The following is an 8,680-nucleotide window of genomic DNA, read 5'->3' as shown; positions in this document are numbered from 1 at the left end:
GGGCGGGGGCGGGGGGTGGGGGGTAGTTCAGCACGTTTCAGTTTTGAGCGTCGCGCTGCGATCGGGAAATAGAGATTTTTAAGTCTTGCCATGGCGCATTTTCTTTAATTTCAGTCGCTCGGGGTTTGTATTCGGCCCAGCAAACCTATGTGAAGTAAACTGTAAATAAACAAATAATAAATAAAGTATCCAGCGTTTGGCTAAAAGATTGCCCGCCTCCCAGTGCCGATGCTGCCCGGAATGCTGCCCGAGGAGACGGGCCGATTTTTACACATAAGCAATTGCTATTCCAGGGGCGCGCACCGACCCCTCGGGGGGAAGCAAGCGCTTTTATTTCTCTGCCAAAAGGGAAGGCTCGTGCCTCCCGCCTTTCGCCCTCCCCGCAGCGACGGAGAAGGGAGGACGCGGCTTGCTTTTGGCTGGGTTTTTCATCCCGGGAGGCCCGAGGCGAGCGGGAAGAGTCTGCCGTCCGCAGCGCTGGGCTGGGGCGCTCCATGGCCCCGCAGCCTTGCCTCTCCCCTCGGGCCTGCCGGGCAGGCAGAGCCTCGCCACCCAAAATGACCCCAGCTGGAGGAGGTGCTCCCAAAAGGCCTGGCAGCGCGGGACCACGCTGTGCCGCACCGGAGCGCGCCGAGGGGGTGGATGGCAGCTCGCTGGTCTGTGCCACAGCGAGGTGTGGGCCGCCGGGGCGGGCGCAGGCGTCTCTCCCTCCTTCCCTCTGGAAGCTGGCATCTGCGATTCACCAGGACAGCAACGACATTAAAAAATGACGAGTGGAAGACAAGCACGGGTGCTGTCTCGTCTTGTTGGGTTGTGTTCCAAAGCCCATGAAGCATGGCGATGGCACTCTCCACTAAACTCCAGTAGACTTCAGAGTCTTTGTCCCCTGGTCCCTGCTCTTACTTTTCTCTCCTGATCTTCATACTCGTCGTTCCCCTTTAGCACGCCTTTCTTTTCCATACTTTGCCTTGGACACCTTGTTGGCTTTCCTCCTGCCTGCCCCTTGTAAGCAGCTGCCACCTTGCAGCCCTCGGACCTCATCCCCTTCACCTGGCGTTAATCACAGAATCGTGGAATACTGTGGGTTGGAGAGGACCTTTAAAGGTCAGCTAGTCTGAGGCCCGTCTAGTCAGGCCCTCTGATGCAAACCCTCCATCTTGCCTTCTCTCTTACAGGCGTTACCCAGAACACTTGTCTGAAGAAGAACAGAGCAGAAAGAGAGAATTTTTATGGGCTGCCATTCGCTCCTAATGGCAATGCCTTTGGAAAATAGCCCTGTACGTGGAGGTAAAAAGCAAGGCATTTAAATAAGAGTATTATGTTAGCTCTGCACTGCTGGGACTATTTCAGAATGCCAACATTTTTTAACCGTAATATCAGCTTGGCCTTAAGGACAGCTGTGTTTAGATACCTGCTTTTTCAGTCAAAGTGGGTTTGTTTGCCGTGCTGCCCTGTACGGCATTTTGTGCTGCAGCCTGAAATTCCCCCTTGTGCCTGCTGCTATTTTAAGCCGTGACTCAGGCCTGGCCTGTGACCCTCTTTGTGCCGGCACAGCCGATGCAAAGGAGGCCCGGCGCAGCAGCACTGCTTGATGCGTGGATTGCCCTGGCACAGACGGCCCTCCCAGGGAACTGGCGCCTTGCCTGCCTGCGGAGGGGAAAGGAAGGCGTTTTCTTCCAGCCCAGTAACTCCAGCTGCCCTTTCGAGTGCAGGGACACAGCCACCGCCCCTCGTCAGAGGGGATCAGGCAGCTGACCAGCCCCAGGTTGAGGAATGCATCCAAAAGATTTTGTCAAATGTAGTGCTGGCACAAGAACAGGTTTTTTTCTGTAGGACTTTCTAGAAGAGCTACAAGGAGATAAATATATATACTTAGAGGAGATATATATATACACACACACACACACACATATACACACACTTCAGGAAACGGGAGATCGGGTACAGAGTATTACGTGTTAAGCAGCCACCAGCTGTCTCCTGCAAACCCAGGCTGCTCAAATCCTTTGACAACATTTCAGAAGGGGATGGGGAACTGAAACCCCTCTGGGTTCCTTGTCTATAGATTGCTGCTCCTCCTTATATAGGCAACTACCTCCCTTCCCAAACTCAGAGAAGGTATTTTTTCTTTTCGCTCATCGGCTAGTAAAAATATCCTGACAATGTTTACACAAATGAGTACATCAACCAACCAAAGTATGTTTATTATACATATATGTACAGAAATATCTGCACTATTAAAACTGTAATAGCCGAGTCTTGTCCTACTTTTATACAGTTGTGCTTCTTTTCCTCCATCATGGACAATGATGAAGCTCACGTAGTAGAAAAACATCAGCATCTTAGTTAAAATATACATTATTAAGTAACATCTCTTACTGAAGGGAGAGTTAAGAGTTATCAAAATAAATATTTATAAGCTATTGCTCGATAATTCTCTTAACCGGCTAATTGTACATTATTGTTACGCTGCTTACTAGTTATGCAATGCTGTTACCATTTGTAAGAGAAGCTTGTGTGCCTGAAAGCTGATGTGTGTTTTACAGTTTTAACACTTGGTCTAATGTCAGACTGCCTCTCTTCAAATCTAGTTTAAAACGACATAAACTTCACCGTTAAGGAGAAGGAAGTGTGGGTGATGCATAAACAAACCTGACAAAGAGGTTGTTGCAGTATATGCAAAATACATACTAGTTCTTTTTTTAGGCTTCAGTCCCATTAGCACAGCAAAAATAGTGTTTCTCGTGCATGTTAAATCCAGGCTGAGTGAAACAGTCAGTAGAGTCGGTCAGCTTCCGCTTGGTTAACATAGCAGAGACAAATAAGCTGTTGTCCTTCAGTCTTTCTCCCACTCAAAGTGAGGAAGACTTTGTATGTTACCAAGTAGCTGCAGTCCTGTGGTCTTTGGGGAATCAAGTACACGCACATCGCAAGGGACTTCAGTCCTTGCAGCTGGGGGGTGACACTGTTTGGCTGTCATCCTGGAGAAATACAGAAAATACAGCATCAGGCAGCACGGGTAATCTGGTTTTGAGACGCACTGCAAGTTTGGAATGTCAGCTTGCTTGTCTATTTTTTCATTTTCAGCTCTGAAAGCCTTCTATTTTCTATTTGCCATGTTATTGTTCCCTTGCTGTTTTCAGTGAAGTTAAGCATGGTACTGTTTTTCACATTTAGGTTGCATAATGAATTGTGGGTTTTTCTGTAAATTAAAAAGGATTGGTAACTTTATAGAAATACCTTGGTTATTTTTCCCCCCAAAATTTATGTGATTTCAGATTCTAACTTCTGTTTTCAGAATTTAATGTTTACTCATAAGCATGTGGGCAAGATTGTACTCTAATGCCTCTGCTGTTAATTTCCAGCTTAATAATTACTTAAAACTTAATCATTTCTAGTTAATAATTTGTTTTTTAAAGATTGTAGCAAATAGATACATGTTACAGGCATAGTTAAGAAGAGAAAGAGATGGAGTCTGTTATCTATATTTTCCAGGCATGCTATCCTGGCTGTATATGTTTGAAGTAGTATCAGCCCTGGAGCTACTCGCTTCAAAACCAAAACTATGGTGAATTCAGTGTCAAATGTTTATGCATCAGACAAAAATAAATTAGTATTCCTTTCTAAATTCAAGCAAGATTAATTTAGTGGCAATTAAAACTCTTTCATGCACTTCAGAGTACGCTGTGATTCACTCTTTCTGCCTTTAGAGCAAACATTAGTTTCCAAGGCATAAGAGGAGCGCTTCTGTGTAGACAAATGGCAATGTTTAATGCAGAAAACATTCCTTACATCATGCTGTGGACAACTATGCCTCCAGTGCATAGCTACTGCTACAATATTAAGCTTCCTTCATCACTTCCCTGTGTCCTGCCTTCTAGTTGTAGGGCTGTGGCCATAAAATGGACCATACATTCTTTGGCACATGAGGTATCGATCCTGCACTTTGGCTGAACTACGCCTACTGTCTTGCTGGCTTTGTTCCATCTTAATAATTTGTGTATATGTGTGTATATATATATTTAAACACACTTGATTATGTGTGTTCTCATTTTTTGCTTGTTCAGTTTGTGCTTTCCTAATTAATTTAGGAGCCCTGAGTATGTGCAGTTATGGTGTCAAAGATAACTACTGGTTCTCAGTGCCTTTGCTGAGAAGAGAGCTTCCCCAAACACTGACACCAAATCAATTGCCTTTTGGAGTATGGCAGTCACAATCTGTTAAGCAGCTTGGGTAGTCATGATTTGTTAAACAGCTTGGCCCTTTGTTTTGTATAACAAGCGCATGTCCTGCCTCTAAAACTCTGCATTTATTCTGAAAATGTCTGAAATGCACATTGCCTGCAATTTGTATGTAAGCCTGCAATCCAAATTCCATTGGACAAAGTGTTTTGGTATCTGAAAGACTATTGACTCTTTGTCACTGTGCTGCTGCCTCATCTTTAACTTACGTTCTCAGTTAATGCTGTGCAAATGCATTTGTGTTTATTAGACTTGGCTGATCTAGCAGTAACAGAGACAGTCACGTTCCAGCGCAGGTTTTGTGTTTGCTCAGCAGGTGCTTGCAAGAGTAAAATTTGAAACAACTTGTTTTATTTATTCAGTCTGCACATAATATTCTAAATACTCACAGTCAACAGAATTGAAAGTAGCTTTAGACTAGCAATTTCTAGCCTTTATATAGAACGTTTCCTTTTTGAATCTAAAATCACTGCACTGATTATGTTTTTTTCAAAGCAAATCCACAGCTGAGAGGGTTAGGGCCTAACTGGTTTAAGGGACGTCTTAGTGACTCACACAGTACTTAACTAGGGAAAAATTCAGAAGGTGAGCTGTAGGTTTTTCTTTTAACCTTTCACCTCTGAAGCACTAAGGATCGCTATCCACAGGACAATCTTATTCTAATACATGAAAATTGCAGGCTTTCTGGAGAGATTTAATTAAAAGCAGCGGCCACCACCGAAACCCGGCTTGCATTGTGAGTTATACCTGGATCATGCTGTGGATATAATCCTTTCCTTTGGACAGAGTTTCATTAGCATGCAGCCCTTCGTGCTGATTAACCTAAGGAAAAGAAGGCAAATCGTGAGCTTCTCGTCAGTAACACAGGAAACACCTTTCTGTAGAACGTAATACGCCCACAGGGGATCACGATAGGCAACGTGATGCCACGCTGCCACCTAGCGTCACCCGTTTTATCCCTGGGATAAATGGTCTTTTTTTTCTTTTTTTTTTCTTTTGAACAGTAGGGCCAAGAGAACAGGAGCGAGGGACCTCGAGAGCCACGGTGCCTGTTGAGGGATTCAGAGATCCCAGCCCCGGGGCTTCCTTCTGGGGACCCTTCCGCAAGGCTGGCACCCAGGGCCGGGCTAGGATACGGCATTCACCAGCTTCGGGGGCACAGCGCTGCTCTGAGCCCCCTCAACCCTCTCCACGGTTGTGCCCTGCATCTAAAACAGTTGCAGTCGTTCCTTACATTACATCCTAAAATAGACAGGGAAGTGTTCGTGATATTTACATAGTAAGGTCATTTACGAAATACGAAACAACAATGTCATTTAACTGTGCCTAATGTAGCAGGTAGAAATAAAAGAGTACTTAAGCACCCCAGAGCTAGATAATTATCCGTGGCTTACAGCAAAGGCCTCGACAAAAGGCACGACGCGATTGCCTGGTAGAAACGCCGTATTGCCAGTACTTGGCTCGGATAGCCAAGTCCGAACTCTCTCGCTAAAGCTTAGGAAGTTTCCACACAGGGGAGTCTAAGCAAGCCTGGACCCTGGAATCACTGGAGATGGGGTAGTGCCTTCCCAACCTATTCCCACGTTCCCAGGCACATGAAGTCCTCCAAGCAGCTTTTTTTTTTTTTTTCCATTGTCATTTGCCGTAAAAACCGATAACATTTATCAATAGCAATGGAGTATAACAGCTCTAAAAAGTACACATTCTCTACTGCCATGAATAATCTAACAAATTGGCCGAGCTCTATGAGAAACCTCAGCGTGCTTGCTTAGGCTCGCTTCAAGTGCAACTAGTCATCAGTATTCTCGACAGAAGGGTTTATTTTTTTGAAACAAACAAGCCAGAATGCATTATATTGCACTCAATCTGAAGACATAGATGCTGCTAGTAGTGGGTTGACAGATTTTCACATGTAAAAAGGCCATAACCCCTATTTAAATTTCACCTTCAGCCACAAGAATGGGAATTACTACAATAAAGTAACCTGAAACCTTTTTGTGAGATTTTTATATAATTATACTGGTTTCCCACAGTTAAGACTATGAATAAGCTTCTGATAGTAAGCTCTCGGTGTTCTTTCTGACACAGTGAAGGGATTCTTTACAAACCTTTCAAACTGAAGAAACTGAACTGAAGGAAAACTCTTAAGACACGGTGGTTCGTAACAGGACATGTTCTTCAACTGGAAAAATTGAAGGAGTGGCACCTTTGTAATACACCTCCAGATCATATGCCTCCAGCAAGGAACAAATTAAAAGGAAAACCAAACAGAACTGTCACATCAGGACCATCTCCCATTACCTCAGGCTCTTTCTAGTTACAAACATTTCCAAAAGCAGTTGTTCCTCTTCTGAACTGAAAATCTACCTGAAAACTTTTCAGAAATTAAAACTGAATTTTTCAGAAAGTTTCACTGGAAAACATTAATACTACAAAAAATTGTGCCACGGCCATAAAATACACACATTGCCTTTTATGTGTATAAATCTATGCATGCATATAATGTAAATGTTTTGTATAATGTATTTTTATATTGCATATTTATATTGCTGTATAACAATACATAAAACATAAAAATAGGAAGGTTTCGACATTGTGTTTATGTACATGTTACCTGTATCCAGATCTTTCTGAAAGGAGTTTTAATGCTGGTAAGATTCATGTGTATGTTTGATCAGAGTTTAGCATATCTGCTAGTGTTTTGGAATATGGAAACTTCAACTATTCTTCCAGAATCAAAAAGAATGAAGTTAACTTAAAAAGCATGAACACTTGGGTTTTTTTTACTTTTGTAACTGAACAACAGTAATTTAGAGAGACATTTCTGCCCATGTTATTTTTATTTTCTTGATAGAAGACAAAGCTCACTGATGTGACAGCTTGCTAATGACACTGTATTATTCAATATAATAGAAACAGAGCTGACTGAAAAACTGCAGAAGGGCATTATGGAATCAATTAACTGGTGAATACAACAGTCAATGAGATTCAATGTAGATAAAAGAACATACATAGGACAAAATTTTAATTTCGCATATCAAATAACAGACTTTGAACTGACCAGAGTAAGATCTCAGAGGTATGACAGATGTTTCTACAAAAATGTCAGCCCACTGTTCAGCAGTGGTTAAAAAGACAAATCAAATGGCATATGAAACGGTTCACGGAAGAGCAGAAAGATGGAACAGCTTTCACTTAAGGGATGGCTAAGTAGACCTGGGAGAGAGAACTGGAAGGGAGTCTGCATGACAGTGGCCTAGATGAGGACAAAATGTTTGTTGCCTTTTCCAGTACAAGGATTGGGGACATAAACCAAAGCTATAGGAATTGGGTTCAAAAGAAAAAAAAAATAATAAAAGGAGGGGGTTCTTCAGACAATGGCTATTTGAGCTCTAGAAGTACTTGCCAAAGGATGTTGTGGACAATGACATTTTAAATGGGTCAATAGGAGACTGAACAAGTTTATGCAAGAGAGATCAGCTTTATTTCCTTATCCTTGTTTAAAGATTTCCTAATTCATCATTTTTTATATTCTGCCTTTCTTTCTTTCATCAGACCATGACATTCCCTTTAAGACATTCTCATACATGCCATACAGTTTATTTCCAAACAGAAGGCTGACAGAGTGGCATGCTAAATAAATACTTCTAATTATGCTAATTTCTAAAAGCTCCATCGTATTGCCTGGAAAAAGTTGTTGATAGCTGCTCTAAGCTAGCTATGAGACCTTGATTGCAGGGAATGTGTCCTTCATGCCACAAATGTTTACCCACAAGTCAGCAGAAGATACTACTAGCATAAATAAACGTGCAAATATTTGCAAGAACATAATTGTAAAGTGGCCTCTAACAAACTTAACAGCATACCATATGCATAATTAACGGTGAGTCTATATCATCTGTAAAATTATTGTTGTGTATCAGTTGTGGCTTAACCATGGCCATTTTCCTCCCCAGACTGTACTGTATTTAGGCAGGAGTGACGACAATAAAGAGGATACATGACTGAAATTTGTTTTGGTACAATGTCTTTATACAATACAACTAATGGGAGTGAGAAAGCAGTCAGGAGAGTATCTTCTATCTAGTTTCAAGCTACAGGGAGATTTCCAATATGCAACCGGTAAACTTCCAACGCCACCTATTTGCAGTAGCCAAGATGAGCACCAGGCAACGCTCACGTGCTTCGCTCCCCACAGCTTCAGTTCGGGTGACTCCAGCTCAGGACCAGACCGCACCAGGCCGGCCCCTGTCGTCGTCGTCGCCCCCTCCCCGCCCCGAGGCACTGGCAGGGCCAGGATGAGCTGAGGTGTCTCATATCCCACTGCTGTACTCCCGAGTTTTCCCCTCACCTTCCTCAAGATGAAAAGCTCTCCCCGGACCACCAGCAGAGACACCCGTGGGCCTCGGCCCCCCTCCTCAGGCCCCCTCAGGCCGCCC

This window comes from Egretta garzetta, unplaced genomic scaffold (genome assembly GCF_000687185.1).
Source record: "Egretta garzetta isolate BGI_Z169 unplaced genomic scaffold, ASM68718v1 scaffold126, whole genome shotgun sequence".
NCBI classification, from domain to species: domain Eukaryota; kingdom Metazoa; phylum Chordata; class Aves; order Pelecaniformes; family Ardeidae; genus Egretta; species Egretta garzetta.
Note: the sequence above shows the minus strand (reverse complement) of the source record.